This window comes from Manis javanica, chromosome 18, assembly GCF_040802235.1.
Source record: "Manis javanica isolate MJ-LG chromosome 18, MJ_LKY, whole genome shotgun sequence".
In the NCBI taxonomy this organism is placed as follows: domain Eukaryota; kingdom Metazoa; phylum Chordata; class Mammalia; order Pholidota; family Manidae; genus Manis; species Manis javanica.
In genome coordinates, this window is record NC_133173.1 from 22,244,862 (window position 1) to 22,262,466 (window position 17,605).

The following is a 17,605-nucleotide window of genomic DNA, read 5'->3' on the forward strand; positions in this document are numbered from 1 at the left end:
TATCACTTAGGAAATCCCAAGGGTTTTAGGAACTTTGTGCCAGAAACAGGGACAAAGACCAAATATATATTTCTTGTTATAAATCACACTATCAAAATATGTTAAGTGTGTTTTAGTGTATTATCAACTTTGTTTTTAGTTAATCCTCACAAAGACCACACAAGGCAGGCAGACTTGATAAACCTAATTACAGACGAGGAAACAGGATCACACACCCAGTGAGGGCGGAGACCGGGACTCAGGTCTATGGATCGTCATTCCACAGATGGGTGGCAGCTCAGCCACCTCTCCCCCTGCTTCTCCAGCCATTCCAGCCAGCCGTCAGTGTAGGCAGTAGTATATTTCATCTTCTCCATGTTACATGTATCATTGTACAAAGTTGGCTGAAAATAACTAGAAATGAAAACAAAGTTACAACAAATGGATAAAATATAAAGATGCAGACTGAAAATTTGCTCCATGATGGACCAAAATTATCAAAATTTGTATAACCACTAAGACTACTTGTTGAAAAATTTTCTACAAATTTTTGGTAGCCAAATCCCCCTGCACCAGATTGCCCAACCAAAAAGTATGAGAGATGAGCAATATTGGAGGTGTTAAAAAACAAAGTCAGCCAAGCAAATTTGGAAATCTAATTGGTTTTATTAAGCAATTCATGACTCGGGCAGCATCTCCTCTGGCAAGTAGAGATGCTCCCAGGAATTGTACAAAATGGAAGATTTTTATAGATGGGAGGGTGGGGGAAAGTCATTAACATAGGAAAAGAAGGGATTGTTTCAGGCCAGTCCCTTTTCCTTAGGGGGAAGAGCAGAGTGTCTTAGCATGCATAGTACTTAATCTTCTTTTTGAAGAATGTGGAAAGCCTGAGTGACAGGTTATGTTATTTGTGCTGACCAGAAAATTCCTGACATTTCTGAGGGAGGTTGAAACTGCAACAAGGTTAGATATTAAGCTCAAGTTTGGTGGCTTGACCTAGCAAAAGAGGCTCCTTGTTGGGCCTGTATTTTCCTTTTTAACAGAGGAAAGTAATGGCACCTTTTCTACCATCAGCTCCCGTGTGCTCCTCTGTTGGCAAGAGCTGGAGTGCGAGATTCTCATTTGGAGATAAATAAAAGCCTCCCAAATGAGAATAAGCAGAGGCTACTGACTCAGAACCTTCTAGAGCAAAGGAGCCATTTGCATTTGGCAGAGACTCAAAGGCAGGCAGGGGAGTGGGAATCCTTATTGAGGTGGGCTAAGGAAGTGCTGTCCGTGGCTTGCGTTTTTCCACCCGCCGTTTTGTGGGGGCAAAACTCAGGGAAGCTGTTCATCATTAATCAATTTCTGATCGTTTTTGGCTGATTGTTGCAGAGGCTGGCGTCTGGCTTTCTGGGCAGGTAGCTGCAGAAGTTGTAATAGTCTGTCCATTGTCTGAATAAATATTTAGTTTCTCACCCAGGTAACTTTAATTCCAGACCAATGTCTTTCACAGACTGAGAGTGAGTACAGTGTGTGGTGGTGATAAAAGGGACGTAGAAGGGTCATCCTAGAAGTTAGAGAGTGAGACCAATGCAAATGAGGAAATGAGGGAATGCGAGCGTGCACACATGCAGGCACACACGCACACACACGGTCTCTTGCAGCCAGGTCAAGGTCAGTTGTCCCCTAACACCAGGGTTTCCTCGGAGCATGTCAGAGGAAAGACTTCTTCCTACACAGCCCCAAAGGTGTTGACCTTCTCACAGGTTTGCCCAGCTCACATAAAGGTTTGGTTTCTCCCTAGAAGCCTCAGACACTGCGCACAGTTAGCCTTCCCTCCCCTGTGATTACCTGTGCCAAAAAATGTGTGGCATCATGGACTCATGTGGTTTTCACACAGACACCCTCATTTGCAAAAATGGGACTAGAATCACATTCCTGCAATAGAGCTTGTTTCTGTCTCAACCTTCTAGTCCATCTAACTGCAAGTAATGATAATGATAAACCACCTACAGAACTGTACAGTCACAAGGCATATTTGAGATCTTCAATTTAGTCAAATCCCAGATTTTCTACCTTTCTTTACTTTTGGGTGTTTTGAGGCTTCAGCCTGAACGGCAGGGGGCCATCCACCTCTCTGCTGTGATCTGTCTGCTTGGTGAGGTGTGTCTGTCTGTAGCAACCAGCTGTCCACTTCCGCAGACAGACTGTCTACCTGAATGCTGCTTCCAGTCCATAAACACAGCAGGGCCCCAGACTCCGCACACCCACAAGAGTCCGAATTCTCTGCCCCTTGAATCCCCCTTGGTTTGGAGAGCTGTCTGCCACCTGGAAGGCAACTTCGGCAGCTAGTACACTTCCCAAATTTCAGGCCGAAACAGGTCAGCAAAACATGGCTCACAGATTGACATCTGTTTCTGTAATGCAGCTCTACTGGCACACAGCCACACCATTTGTGTGGCATTGTCTGCGCTGCTTTCTGGGGACAAGAGGGCATAAGTGATGGCAGGACACTGACGGCTGGAATATCTGCTCCCTGGACCCTTAAGAAAAAGTCGCCAACTGCTGGTCTAAATTATACATTTAAGCTTTGCAATTTTGAACTACAAAGTCACCCTGATGCCCTTTCCCTTCACAGAGGGAGGTGGAAGCCACCACAGGGTGACCCCAAATCCCTAGTGGATGAGTGCAGTCCTGGCCAGGTGCACCTCGGGAGCGCGTGCTCCACGTGCGCCCTCTAAGTCACCCTCACTTTGAGCCTGCTGACTGATGGATTGTGGCCCCCTCTTTATACCCTTCCTCACCTTGTCCTCTCCGGGAGGGTGGCACAGCCCTGCCCAGGCCATGAGACTCACTTTGGTCCCTGAGATGTTGGCAGGCCTTCCCTCCACGTGACTCCTTTATTTCTTACATTGTTTGCAAGGCCTGAGGATCATCCTGCCAGCCCTCACCAAAGGTCACATCAGCCTGTCCCCACCATGCCAGCACATTCACAGGCATACAGTGTAGATAAGAAGAAGAATTCTAAACTCCAGTAACCTAAGAGGGGTTATGTCACAGACCATGTCAAACCTGCAAAGTAATTGCCAGAACTACAGCCTGGACAAATGGATCCAAGTCTGTCTTCACAAACCAGCTTTGTCCTTTTGGAAAATAGAGACAAAGAATGAATTGGTTCAAACAGATTTCTGCTCCAAGTTACTTACCATGAATTACAGAAATGATCATGGGACAGCGAGGGCCTTAGGCTGAAGATGAACTTCATCACCATTCAGTATAGGAGAGGATGACGCACAGTTATGGCAGGTTGTTTTCACTTTCTGAACGCTTAACAAGGGGTCCCAGAATGTGTTACTTAACAGCATTGCAAATACCAAGAGTCTGCATGGCCCACAGGACACCCAGAGCGCTGCCTTCAAACCCTTCACTGGGTGGAAAGGGAGGGACAAGAGTGAAGAGAACCTCTGACCCCTGGGAGCCCTCCAGGGCTCCCATCCAGGACTCCGTGCGGGATCCACAGGGACCGCTTCTAACTCCCCTCTAGGTCTCCAGTACAGAATTTCCTCAGGACGTGAATGGGAACACCAGATCCCATGTATTGGCACATGTATGCACACCCTCATATGTGCACACACATACATATGCATAAACAGGCATACCCATATACATAAATGCACGTGCACATAGACACACATATACACACCAACACACACGATCATACATGTGTGCACAGTGATATGTACACGTGTGTGCATAAATGCATGCACAGACATACACACATGCACACACACATGGGCACATGCCTTGTTAACCTTGTGGCCTCTTACGTTGTTTTGCAGGAGGCTCACGTTTAAGTCCCCATTCCTACTCCATCCCTTAGAAAGAGCTCACGCATGTACTTTGGCAGCTCCGAAGCGCGTCAAGTCGGCTACATCACAGTGGCTTTAGAAATCATCTTAGATAGAAATGCCGTTTTACTGCAAGAGGGGCTATTTATATTCCTCTTCTAGCACTTCACTTCCTTTGGGGAAAAAAAAAAACAGAGCATACTTTTGGGCAGCTATCAAATTGCCCTGCTTTTTCTAAGTTTAGCCAGTAAGGTTGGGGAGGAACACATTCATGGTCTGGCTACACTGACATCTAAATCACTGGCTTGCTGTGTTTGGGAGGAGACAGAGCCAATTTATAAGAATTAGAATTAGCCTTTCCCTCTCTGAGCTAAGGCCCATTGCCCTGCAGCTAGCCTGTTCAGCCCATGCACATTTGATCGCTCATTGCAGGAGCTATGGGGATATGAGGAGTCACATGGAACCCAAGGGGAGCTCAGAAACCCTGAAATGCCAGCAAGACCAGCCTGTGATAGATGGGGGCATCTCAAGTCAGTTACTTCAGATTTTTATTTTCATTTGCCTCAGTATGTCTTTGAGAATCTAACCTGTTTCAGTCTCTATATCTCTCATATACACACTTACATTTCAATTTTACTTTGTAAGCCACTTTGAAAATCTTTGATTTCTGTAAGAGCTTAGTATATACATTTGCTGAAATCAAAATGACTTGACATTTTTTACATGAGTTCTGTCATATTGTGATAGTTTTACAGCATATTCATTATATGATATTGTTTTATATTTCATATCTTTCAAGTACAGCTAATAATTTTCACACAAAAGCATATTCTTGTGAAATTCAAACTTAAAGGGGAGCACGTCCAGCCAATACAAGATGACACAGTAATGCATAATGAACCATTTGTGTATGAACTGAGGTCTGGGTCCTGTGCCGCCTTTGCTCCGTGGGCTCTACCTAGTGTAGGCTGAGGGTGGGGTGATAAATGCCCCGAACTTGGAGGCAGGGCCATCTGCCCAGGGCGAAGGACTAGAAGGAGACCTGGCTCTGAAATGGGACCTAGCCTGCAGCCCCCACATTAATGGTGCCACACTAAGGCGAACATTCAGTGAATTGTGAGCACAGTTATGGTACACGATCTGGGGCCTGGGTCTGGGTCAATAACTTGACAAGTCACAGACTCTCTGGGAGGGGGACAAGGGCACCTGGACTCATGCACTGGCAAGCCACGCATCCTTGACCTTGTAGTTAGTCCCACTGCACATGATGGGCTGCGTTCACAAACGACATGAATGGAAACAATAATATCATGTTCCAGGGTTTCTGGGAGGCCTGGAATTCTACATGGATATCTGTGATATGGTGCAATGTATACCAGGAAAACTGTTCTGGGTCCACGGAGGGATAAGATATAATGTGCCTGTAAATGTTTTTGACAATAATACACACTCAGTCAACAGTAGTAATTCTCATTTTCCTCTTAGTTTGCTAAAGTATAGAACTCATCTCTGTTGTGCATCCCTACTCTGCATGTCTAATAAGGATGAGTAAGTCTCAAAACACTGAGAAACTACTCACATTTACAAAGGTATTTGATGCTCCTGTGATTGCTACTCAGGCCCCATCTCTGCTGCCTTGTGGGCACATGACTGCTAGGAAGAAGCACATGGTTCTGATGAGCAGCCTTGCTAAGGAGGTAACCACCCAGCCCAGCCTCATCCGCAGAAGGAGAAGATGGAATTCTACCTGAAGAGCTTCCAGAACATTCTAGATTCTCATACGTGGTTGGGTGAAGTAGTAGTGATGGCGATGCTCACTTGTCCCACAGAGGTAAGCATACAGAGCCAGACTATGTTCTCAGCAGTCAGTACACAAGAAGATTCCCCCACATGTGATGGTGGTGACCTCCCAGGGCCCCTCCTGCAGGCACTGAGACCTGGTGACACACAGACTGAGGTGGGATCCTAACCATTCCCAGAGCCCTGGCTGCTAATGCTGGGCACTCTCCCCGGGGACAGGGAAGCCAAACAAGACTGCCCGTCCCCACAGAAGTAAGAAATAGTCTCTTATTCTTCTGGAATTCAATAAATACTAGAGCTCTGTTGGCTGCGGTGGCTGTGCTGCCTGGCCACGGTTTCCCTGACTCCCTGTGATGCCTCTTCCAGCCACAGAGGCCAATATCACTCAGATACTTCCAACCTGTGAACCCCAGTACCTGGGCACACTCGACCCTGGGAAGACCTGTGCATATGGAGCTGCCCAAAGAATATGCATGGAACCCCTATCAAGGTAGCCACACCTGGGCAGTGAGAGCTGCTGACAGGCTCCGGGGAGCTTGGAGCTTCCTGCCCGTGCCTGCAGGTACTCCCACCTTCACTGCACTGATCGGCTCACCTCCTCCCTAGACGGAAAGGGTCTGAGATGGGCCTGTGCCGCTCAGCACTGCCTACCCACATTCCTGTTGATGTTGTGGGCTTTGTGAGCAAGGAAGCCAGCAAGTCTGCACCCACAGGTGCCACACTGCAGCCCTTGTGGACAGCCTTTGAAGGGTGCTGGGCATTGCAACATGTCCCTGAGCCTTCTTGTTTTCCTTCCTTCATTTTTCCCTTAGCCTGATATGTGCACTTCTCTAATCACTTCCCCCCTCTTTTTTGTATTGATGAGAGCTATTCCACAGGTGATTTTTGATTAAGGTCCTAAGCCAGCAGGTGGACATGTCACAACTGGGTGATTGATCCAATAGCTCCAGGCCTCATAGGTTTCCACTCTTCCAACTTCTTTTCAAACATGTGCCAGGAGAGACTTTGATCCTCCTGCCTTCTGCTGTTGATAAGACCCATGTTGGGCTTTATTTCCCTGCAAATAACAACCTACCTGAGGTTGAGAACAGAATATAGGGTCACCTAGTTGTCTCCCTTTGGCTAGGAGCCCAGCACGCCTATGCAGGCTCACACTCACAGCTCTCCAGTGCCATGTGGAGTGTCAGTGGGAGGGACATCAGGGACATTGACCAACTGCTCAAAATCAAATATGACCTAAGGCACCATCATGCCTACAGCTCTGTCTACAGAGATGAATTGACCATATCTCCTTAGTGGTCTACTTTTTAAATGAAATGTCCCTGGGATTCATTCATTTATTTAATGATGATAATAATAATAATGTGAGCAACTAATATTTAATGACCACTTAGTATATGCTAAGCCCTTTACAAGTATTATCTCGTTAACTAATTACAATTTTTAATATTCCTGTTGTGTGGGTGATGAAACTGAGACCCTGAGAGGGAAGACACACAACAAAGGCGAACCTATGACCTCTCTGGTGCTGCCGCCTGGAGAACGCCCTGGGCTTTCCTGCTTAGAGTTCTTTCTCCCTACTTGTGCTGGGGAGAAGGAAAAGAAGGATCTAGAATCAGAAGTCAGAAGGACATGGGAAGAAAGGCAAGGAGCCCCAGGGACAAGACAAGCTTTTTTTTCCTGCTCCTCAAAACACAACTAACCTTTTGGGTGAGAAAGAGTTTTTCTTCTCTTATTCCCTAATTGTTTATAAAAGTAAAGTTAAAGAGCGAGATGGGCATGAAACCACCCGGCCAGCAATCAAGCTGCCCCATGCACGTCTGATCAGAGCTCGAAGCTCCAGCTGCAGATCAAAGGCGCTAACAGCCAGCGGCTGAAACACCACCTGCATTTCAGGTCATCAGCTCACCAAAGAACATAGAGTCCTCATTGCTAAGGGGCGGTAGCTGTGCCTATTTTCCAAAACAAATGTTCTTTTCATAAGAATGTCTCAGAAAGACCTTTGGCTCAGAGAGTGATTAATAAGAGAAGAAAGAGTGTCAAGCAAAACACCCCACAGATCGTTCCAAGCTAGGAGCGTCCTGAGAGACCAAGAGCGCTGTTAGCGGGAGGGTGTTGGGTGTTCATCTCCGAAGCCTCCGGTCTCTAAGGAGCCACTGGGCCTCTGTCAGAATGGAGCCATCAGATATGGGCTGTCCTGTGCTTGGCACAGCACCCAACGGAGAAGGACTGGCGAGAAGCTTCCACCACAAGGCATGCCCTCAACAAGTACCTTTGAAGGAGTAGGAACTTAAGATTCAGGCCTGCAGGCTAATCTTTACCCTACAGGAATTGAATAGATTGCACTAATACTTCTGCAGAAATGAATGGATAAAGGCTTTTTCTTTTTTAATTCAATATTTGGATTTTGTAAATTCAGGGCTAAGAACACAAATAAGCTAGTATAACCTCAAACTCAAATCCAGTCTCTTCTATACACAGCATTTTCAGGATCTGTTCTTGAAGAATAATGCTGAACTCCAGGCATTCGGCCCATCATCCCTTAAAATGAAATGTTCTAAGAAAGCATGGTGGGTTTTCAGGACTTTCTCCTCCACTTTGAGCCAAAGATTTTTTTTTTTTTTTTTGAGAGGGCATCTCTCATATTTATTGATGAAATGGTTGTTAACAACAATAAAATTCAGTATAGGGGGGTCAACGCTCAATGTACAATCATTAATCCATCTCAAGCCTAATTCTCGTCAGTCTCCAATCTTCTGAAGCATAACGAACAAGTTCTTACATGGTGAACGAATTCTTACATAGTGAATAAATTCTTACATGGTGAACAGTACAAGGGCATTCATCACAGAAACTTTCGGTTTTGATCACGCATTATGACCTATAAACAATCAGGTCAAATATGAATATTCGTTTGATTTTTGTACTTGATTTATATGTTGATCCCACATTTCTCCTATTATTACTATTATTTTTATTTTTAATAAAATGCTGAAGTGGTAGGTAGATGCAAGATAAAGGTAGAAAACATAGCTTAGTGCTGTAAGAAGGCAAATGTAGATGATCAGATGATCAGGTGTGTGCCTATGGACTAAGTATTAATCCAGGCTAGACAAGGGCAGCAAGACATCCACGGATGCAGAAGATTTCTCTCAAAGCAGGGGGGGTGAGGTTCTGAGCCTCACCTCTGTTGATCCCCAAATTCTCACCTGATGGCCCCCCTGCGACTGTGCCTGTCTTAGGTTGTTCCTCCCTTGAGGAATCTTACCCGTCTCTGGCTAACCAGTCATCTTCCGGGGCCATACAGGGAAATGTAAAGTTGGTAAGTGAGAGAGAAGCCATATTGTTTGCAAAGGTTAGCTTTTCACTTCTTTGCAGATTTATGCCTTGTGGCTTCTATGCCCAGCACTTGTCTCGAGGTATCTTTACCACCTGGAGGAATTATGATACTCGGTAAATTCGATATGAGGCACGAATTCTATTTAAGGGTTGTAATTAGGAAGGAAGAAGAAAAGCTATAGATGTAGCATATGAAGGAAACATGGGAGGATTGATTATTTCTTTGACATATCTTCTTGTATAGTACCTTAAGTATGTATAGGTTTTAAACTACTAACTAATTTGCACACACATATTAACATAATAGGAATACGGTGACATAAACAAAGCAAATCTATAATTACCATCCATCTCCAGTGAAGCCAAGAAAACCATTTAGGCACCCTAGGCATTTGTGAAAATTTATCTATGATATGATGGATATTGTCCAACTGTACTTGAACCATCAGACAAAATAAAGCAACCCATTTCTGGGATCTGTTCACATCCCATATGTTCTTTTAACCATAGATAGTCTATAGTCATGAGATTTTGGAGTGCTACAACTTGCACCCCTCCCAACTCCTGGTTGAGTTCCAACAGTACAGATCTGGTCAAATTCGTTGTCTCACTGTATGCACATGCCAGCCTAGACATCTCCCTCCTCATTCCTATGGCCAGTCCAGGAGACGGTGGGCTGGATGCAGCCACAACCGCAGCATCGTCCGGATCCCTGTGGAGGCTTTTTGATGATCATCCCCTGGCACAAGTCCTCCAGAGAGTGCTGATGCTGGAAGCTCCTCCTCATATCGTATCTTAGTTCATTTTCTGGGTATCCAAGCTAGGCCTTGATCTTCTGCATAGAAACAAACAGACCCTTTGCCCACACTTTGACATGCCCTCTATACCACTGTGCAGAACTCATTGGAGGTCAGCACACAGTAGCTGCTTTTTTTTTTTTTTTTAATTAAGAGAAAGGAATATTATCAGAAAAGAGTACCTCCATAGCTGATCATCTGACACCCTTTAAGTGATCAACATTAAGGATATTTAAAGCATGTGTTGATCTTTGATTTACCAATAGTTTTATCCTGTTAAGGAGTAATCCCCCTTTTCTTTCTTTCTTTCTTATTTTTTTTTTTTAATTTTTAATCTACACTTACATGAAGAATACTATGTTTACTATGCTCTCCCCTATATCAGGTCCCCCCTAACAACCACATTACGGTTACTGTCCCTCAGCTTAGCAAAATGTTGTACAGTCACTACTTGTCCTCTCTGTGTTGTGCAGCCCACCCTCCCCTTTCTCCCTCCCCCCATGCATGCTAATCTTAATACCCCCCTTCTTCTTCCCCCCCCTTATCCCTCCCTGCCCACCCATCCTCCCCAGTTCCTTTCCCTTTGTTACCTGTTAGTCCATTTTTGGGTTCTGTAATTCTGCTGCTGTTTTGTTCCTTCAGTTTTTCCTTTGTTCCTATACTCCTCAGATGAGTGAAATCATTTGGTATTTCTCTTTCTCCGCTTGGCTTATTTCACTGAGCATAATACTCTCCAGCTCCATCCATGTTGCTGCAAATGGTTGGATTTTTCCACTTCTTATGGCTGAGTAGTATTCCATTGTGTATATGTACCACATCTTCTTTATCCATTCATCTACCGATGGACATTTAGGTTGCTTCCAATTCTTGGCTATCGTAAATAGTGCTGCGATAAACATAGGAGTGCATCTGTCTTTCTCAAACTTGATTGCTGCATTCTTAGGGTAAATTCCTAGGAGTAGAATTCCTGGGTCAAATGGTAGGTCTGTTTTGAGCATTTTGATGCACCTCCATACTGCTTTCCACAATGGTTGAACTAATTTACATTCCCACCAGCAGTGTAGGAGGGTTCCCCTTTCTCCACAGCCTCGCCAACATTTGTTGTTATTTGTCTTTTGGATGGCAGCTATCCTTACTGGTGTGAGGTGATACCTCATTGTAGTTTTAATTTGCATTTCTCTGATAATTAGCGATGTGGAGCATCTTTTCATGTGTCTCTTGGCCATCTGTATTTCTTTTTTGGAGTACTGTCTGTTCAGTTCCTCTGCCCATCTTTTAATTGGGTTATTTGTTTTTTGTTTGTTGAGGCGTGTGAGCTCTTTATATATTCTGGACGTCAAGCCTTTATCGGATCTGTCATTTTCAAATATATTCTCCCATACTGTAGGGTTCCTTTTTGTTCTATTGCTGGTGTCTTTCACTGTACAGAAGCTTTTCAGCTTAATGTAGTCCCACTTGCTCATTTTTGCTGTTGTTTTCCTTGCCCAGGGAGATATGTTCAAGAAGAGATCACTCATGTTTATGTCTAAGAGGTTTTTGCCTATGTTTTTTTCCAAGAGTTTAATGGTTTCATGACTTACATTCAGGTCTTTGATCCATTTTGAGTTTACCTTTGTATATGGGGTTAGACAATGGTCCAGTTTCATTCTCCTACATGTAGCTGTCCAGTTTTGCCAGCACCATCTGTTGAAGAGACTGTCATTTTGCCATTGTATGTCCATGGCTCCTTTATCAAATATTAATTGACCATATATGTTTGGGTTAATTTCTGGGGTCTCTAATCTGTTCCACTGGTCTGTGGCTCTGTTCTTGTGCCAGTACCAAATTGTCTTGATTACTATGGCTTTGTAGTAGAGCTTGAAGTTGGGGAGTGAGATCCCCACTACTTTATTCTTCTTTTTCAGGATTGCTTTGGCTATTCGGGGTCTTTGGTGTTTCCATATGAATTTTTGAATTATTTGTTCCAATTCATTGAAGAATGTTGCTGGTAATTTGAGAGGGATTGCATCAAATCTGTATATTGCTTTGGGCAGGATGGCCATTTTGACGATATTAATTCTTCCTAGCCATGAGCATGGGATGATTTTCCATTTATTAGTGTCCCCTTTAATTTCTCTTAAGAGTGACTTGTAGTTTTCAGAGTATAAGTCTTTCACTTCTTTGGTTAGGTTTATTCCTAGGTATTTTATTCTTTTTGATGCAATGGTGAATGGAATTGTTTTCCTGATTTCTCTTTCTATTGATTCGTTGTTAGTGTATAGGAAAGCTACAGATTTCTGTGTGTTAATTTTGTATCCTGCAACTTTGCTGTATTTCGATATCGGTTCTAGTAGTTTTGGAGTGGAGTCTTTAGGGTTTTTTATGTACAGTATCATATCATCTGCAAATAGTGACAGTTTAACTTCTTCTTTACCAATCTGGATTCCTTGTATTTCTTTGTTTTGTCTGATTGCCGTGGCTAGGACCTCCAGTACTATGTTAAATAACAGTGGGGAGAGTGGGCATCCCTGTCTGGTTCCCGATCTCAGTGGAAATGCTTTCAGCTTCTCGCTGTTCAGTATAATGCTGGCTGTGGGTTTATCATATATGGCCTTTATTATGTTGAGGTACTTGCCCTCTATTCCCATTTTGCTGAGAGTTTTTATCATGAATGGATGTTGAATTTTGTCAAATGCTTTTTCAGCATCTATGGAGATGATTATGTGGTTTTTGTCTTTTCTTTTTGTTGATGTGGTGGATGATGTTGATGGACTTTCGAATGTTGTACCATCCTTGCATCCCTGGGATGAACCCCACTTGGTCATGGTGTATGATCCTTTTGATATACTGTTGAATTCTGTTTGCTAATATTTTATTGAGTATTTTTGCATCTACATTCATCAGGGATATTGGTCTGTAATTTTCTTTTTTGGTGGGGTCTTTGCCTGGTTTTGGTATTAGGGTGATGTTGGCCTCATAGAATGAGTTTGGGAGTATTCCCTCTTCTTCTATTTTGTGGAACACTTTAAGGAGAATGGGTATTATGTCTTCTCTGTGTGTCTGATAAAATTCCGAGGTAAATCCGTCCGGCCCCGGGGTTTTGTTCTTGGGTAGTTTTTTGATTACTGTTTCAATTTCTTTGCTTGTAATTGGTTTGTTTAACTTTTGTGTTTCTTCCTTGGTCAGTCTTGGGAGGTTGTATTTTTCTAGGAAGTTGTCCATTTCTTCTAGGTTTTCCAGCTTGTTGGCATATAGGTTTTCATAGTAGTCTTTAATAGTTCTTTGTATTTCTGTGGAGTCTGTCGTGATTTTTCCATTCTCATTTCTGATTATGTTGATTTGTGTTGACTCTCTTTTTCTCTTAATAAGTTGGGCTAGAGGCTTATCTATTTTGTTTATTTTCTCAAAGAACCAGCTCTTGGTTTCGTTGATTTTTGCTATTGTTTTATTCTTCTCAATTTTGTTTATTTCTTCTCTGATCTTTATTATGTCCCTCCTTCTGCTGACTTTAGGCCTCATTTGTTCTTCTTTTTCCAGTTTTAATAATTGTGATGTTAGACTATTCATTTGGGATTGTTCTTCCTTCTTCAAGTGTGCCTGGATTGCTATATACTTTCCTCTTAAGACTGCTTTCGCTGCATCCCACAGAAGTTGGGGCTTAGTGTTGTTGTTGTCATTTGTTTCTATATATTCCTTGATCTCTATTTTGATTTGTTCATTGATCCATTGATTATTTAGTAGCATGTTGTTAAGCCTCTATGTGTTTGTGAACCTTTTTGTTTTCTTTGTAGAATTTATTTCTACTTTCATACCTTTGTGGTCTGAAAAATTGGTTGGTAGAATTTCAATATTTTGGAATTTACTGAGGCTCTTTTTGTGAGCTAGTATGTGGTCTATTCTGGAGAATGTTCCATGTGCACTTGAGAAGAATGTATATCCTGTTGCTTTTGGATGTAGAGTTCTATAGATGTCTATTAGGTCCATCTGTTCTAGTGTGTTGTTCAGTGCCTGTGTGTCTTTACTTATTTTCTGCCCGGTGGATCTATCCTTTGGGGTGAGTGGTGTGTTGAAGTCTCCTACAATGAATGCATTGCAGTCTATTTCCCTCTTTAGTTCTGTTAGTATTTGCTTCACATATGCTGGTGCTCCTGTATTGGGTGCATATATATTTAGAATGGTTATATCCTCTTGTTGGACTGAGCCCTTTATCATTATGTAGTGGCCTTCTTTATCTCTTGTTACTTTCTTTGTTTTGAAGTCTATTTTGTCTGATATTAGTACTGCAACCCCTGCTTTCTTCTCACTGTTGTTTGCCTGAAATATGTTTTTCTATCCCTTGACTTTTAGTCTATGCTTATCTTTGGATTTCAGGTGAGTTTCTTGTAAGCAGCATATAGATGGGTCTTGCTTTTTTATCCATTCTATTACTCTATGTCTTTTAATTGGTGCATTAAGTCCATTTACATTTAGGGTGACTATTGAGAGATATGTACTTATTGCCATTTCAGGCTTTAGATTCGTGGTTACCAAAGGTTCAAGGTTAGCTTCTTTAGTATCTTACTGCCTAACTTAGCTTGCTTATTGAGCTGTTATATACACTGTCTAGAGATTCTTTTCTTCTCTCCCTTCTTATTCCTCCTCCTCCATTCTTCATATGTAGTGTGTTTTGTTCTGTGCTCTTTTTAGGGGTGCTCCCATCTAGAGCAGTCCCTGTAGGATGCCCTGTAGAGGTGGTTTGTGGGAAGCAAATTCCCTCAGCTTTTGCTTGTCTGGGAATTGTTTAATCCCACCATCATATTTAAATGATAGTCGTGCTGGATACAGTATCCTTGTTCAAGGCCCTTCTGTTTCATTGCATTAAGTATATCATGCCATTCTCTTCTGGCCTGTAGGGTTTCTGTCGAGAAGTCTGATGTTAGCCTGATTGGTTTTCCTTTATAGGTGACCTTTTTCTCTCTAGCTGCCTTTAAAACTCTTTCCTTGTCCTTGATCCTTGCCATTTTAATTACTATGTGTCTTGGTGTTGTCCTCCTTGGATCCTTTCTGTTGGGGGTTCTGTGTAATTCCATGGTCTGTTCGATTATTTCCTCCCCCAGTTTGGGGAAGTTTTCAGCAATTATTTCTTCAAAGACACTTTCTATCCCTTTTCCTCTTTCTTCCTCTTCTGGTATCCCTATAATACGAATGTTATTCCTTTTGTATTGGTCACATATTTCTCTCAGTGTTGTTTCATTCCTGGAGATCCTTTTATCTCTCTCTATGTCAGCTTCTATACTTTCCTGTTCTCTGGCTTCTATTCCTTCAATGGCCTCTTGCATCTTATCCATTCTGCTTATAAATCCTTCCAGGGATTGTTTCACTTCTGTGATCTCTTTCCTGACATCTGTGATCTCCTTCCGGACTTCATCCCACTGCTCTTGCATTTTTCTCTGCATCTCATCCCACTGCTCTTGCATTTTTCTCTGCATCTCATCCCATTGCTCTTGCATTTTTCTCTGCATCTCTGTCAGCATGTTCATGATTTTTATTTTGAATTCTTTTTCAGGAGGACTAGTTAGGTCTGTCTCCTTCTCAGGTGTTGTCTCTGTGATCTTTGTCTGCCTGTAGTTTTGCCTTTTCATGGTGATAGAGATAGTTTGCAGAGCTGGTACAAGTGACCGCTGAAAGAGCTTCCCTTCTTGTTGGTTTGTAGCCTTTTCCTGGGAGAATAGTGACCTCTAGTTGCTTGTGCTGGGCAGCTGTGTGCAGACAGGGCTTCTGCTTCCTGCCCAGTTGCTTTGGGGTTTATCTCCGCTGTTGCTGTGGGCTTGGTCTGGCTGGGGCTGTTCCTCCAAAATGGTGGAGCCCCGTTTGGAGGGGGAGCGCCCAGGAGGCTATTTATCTCTGTAAGGGGTCTCTGTGCTCTCTGCTGCCCAGGGGGTTAGGGTGCCCAGAGATCCCCAGATTCCCTGCTTCTGGTCTAAGTGACCTGTCCTGCCCCTTTAAGACTTCCAAAAAGCACTCCCCTTCGCAAGGCGCTGGGTTCTTGCAGGTGTGGATGTGGTCTGGATGTTGTCCTGTGTCCTGTGGTCTCTATTTTAGGAAGATTTTTCTTTGTTATATTTTCATAGCTCTATGTGTTTTTGGGAGGAGATTTCCACTGCTCTACTCACGCCGCCATCCTGGCTCTGCCCCAAAGATTTTTTTAAATGGATACAACAAATCCTTAAAGGAACTTTAATAATAGAGACGATTTATAGGTGCCCTCACCAAATGCTGTTACCTGCTTCCCCCAATTTTACACACAGATATACTGACAGGAGTGGGGTCCGAGAAAGGGACACAGCAGCCAGAACACGCAGTGGGTTTGCTGATGTTCTAACATGCAGTGCTAGTCTAGCATGGTCCGTTCAGAAGGCACCTTTTTTCAGATTATCATTACTGAGTTCTGAAGACATCCCAGCACTGTCCCAGGGGTCTGCTCGTTTGTTCACTCATGCAGTCCTCACCACAGTCACACCAGGCAGGACTCATTAGCACGCCCTCCCCTCTGCCTGGTGGCGGCTGTGGGAGCTCAGGCTTGGGGAAGGCTGACTCTGCACTGTGGAGCGCATCCTTCAGAAGGAAAAAAAAAACATGTCTTCAAGCACCATTTATGCCGTTGGCCACACGGGGGACACCTTTGCAGCCTCCCATTAGCCCTCCAGGGTGGGAGACCATTGCCCCACGTTTGAAACACTTGCAATAGCCCCCTCCCCTCAATGGAATGATCCTTTAGCATGAAATCTCTACCTAAGCCAGACTCATTGTGAACTAACAGTCCTCTTATTTTCCAGGTCAGTGAACGGAGACCCAGGGCAGGGAGGCAGCTCCAGAGCCCGCTCACCACGGTGCGGGTGTCCTTCAGCCTTTCAACCCATTCTACCAGGAAGTTTCATGGTCTGTCCTCTTTCAACCTCAAAACAATTTCAGGCCTGAACCATGAGAAATTATGAGCATTAAAATGAGACTATTCAAATGATGAGAATTACAGTGTAATCTGGGTATCTGGAAAAGAAATGAAAATAGCCACTCCCTCCCTGCCCATAGCAAAATATGGTCCTGAGTTAAACATGTCATTTAGAAAATGTACCTTCTTGAAACTTTTTGGGGAAATCAGTTGTCAGCAACTAATTAACTAACATAGTTGATCCTCATCATTCATGGATTCTTTACTTGCAAATTCACCTGCTTGCTGACATTTATTTGCAACTCCAGAATTAATACTTAGGGCACTTTCCCGGTCACACAGCTTGGTGAGCAGTGTGAATCTCCAGTGCACACGTTCCCAGCCGGGGTGGCACGAGGTGATGCTGCCTCTTTTTTAGCTCTCATGCTGTAAACAGCTGTTCTTTCTGTGATCCACTTAGTGCCAAGTTTTTCATGTTTTTGTGCTTTTTGTTGGTGAGGTCCCTGTTGAGAATGGCCCCTGAGCATAACAGTGAAATGCTATCTAGTGTTCCCAAGAGCAGGAGTGAAACAGGTAGAAAAAGCTCGGCTTCTCTGCCTCCATACTGTATTTGTCTCTTTTGCAGCTTTAACCTTTGAGCCAAAAGAGAAAAAAAAAGAAAGGGAAAGAGCTTCTGCTCAGCCCTTCGGCTCTGCACATTAATCATCAAAAAAAGCATTTTGCTTAAGCTTGAGATTTCTGCAAATAGCCCCTCCTCAAGGCTTGCCTCCCTCAAGGAGAAACATCCTGACCAGACCTATGCCCATGGGAATCAGCTGGCCGGGGACAGGCACTTTCACAGCCCTCCCCGGAGCCTCGTGGCCGCCCGGATCTGCAGGTATCTGTCACCCCTTCTGCTCCCCTTTCCCTAGCGTGGAAGGAGCTAGCAATCATCCTTGGACTAAGTTGGGTCT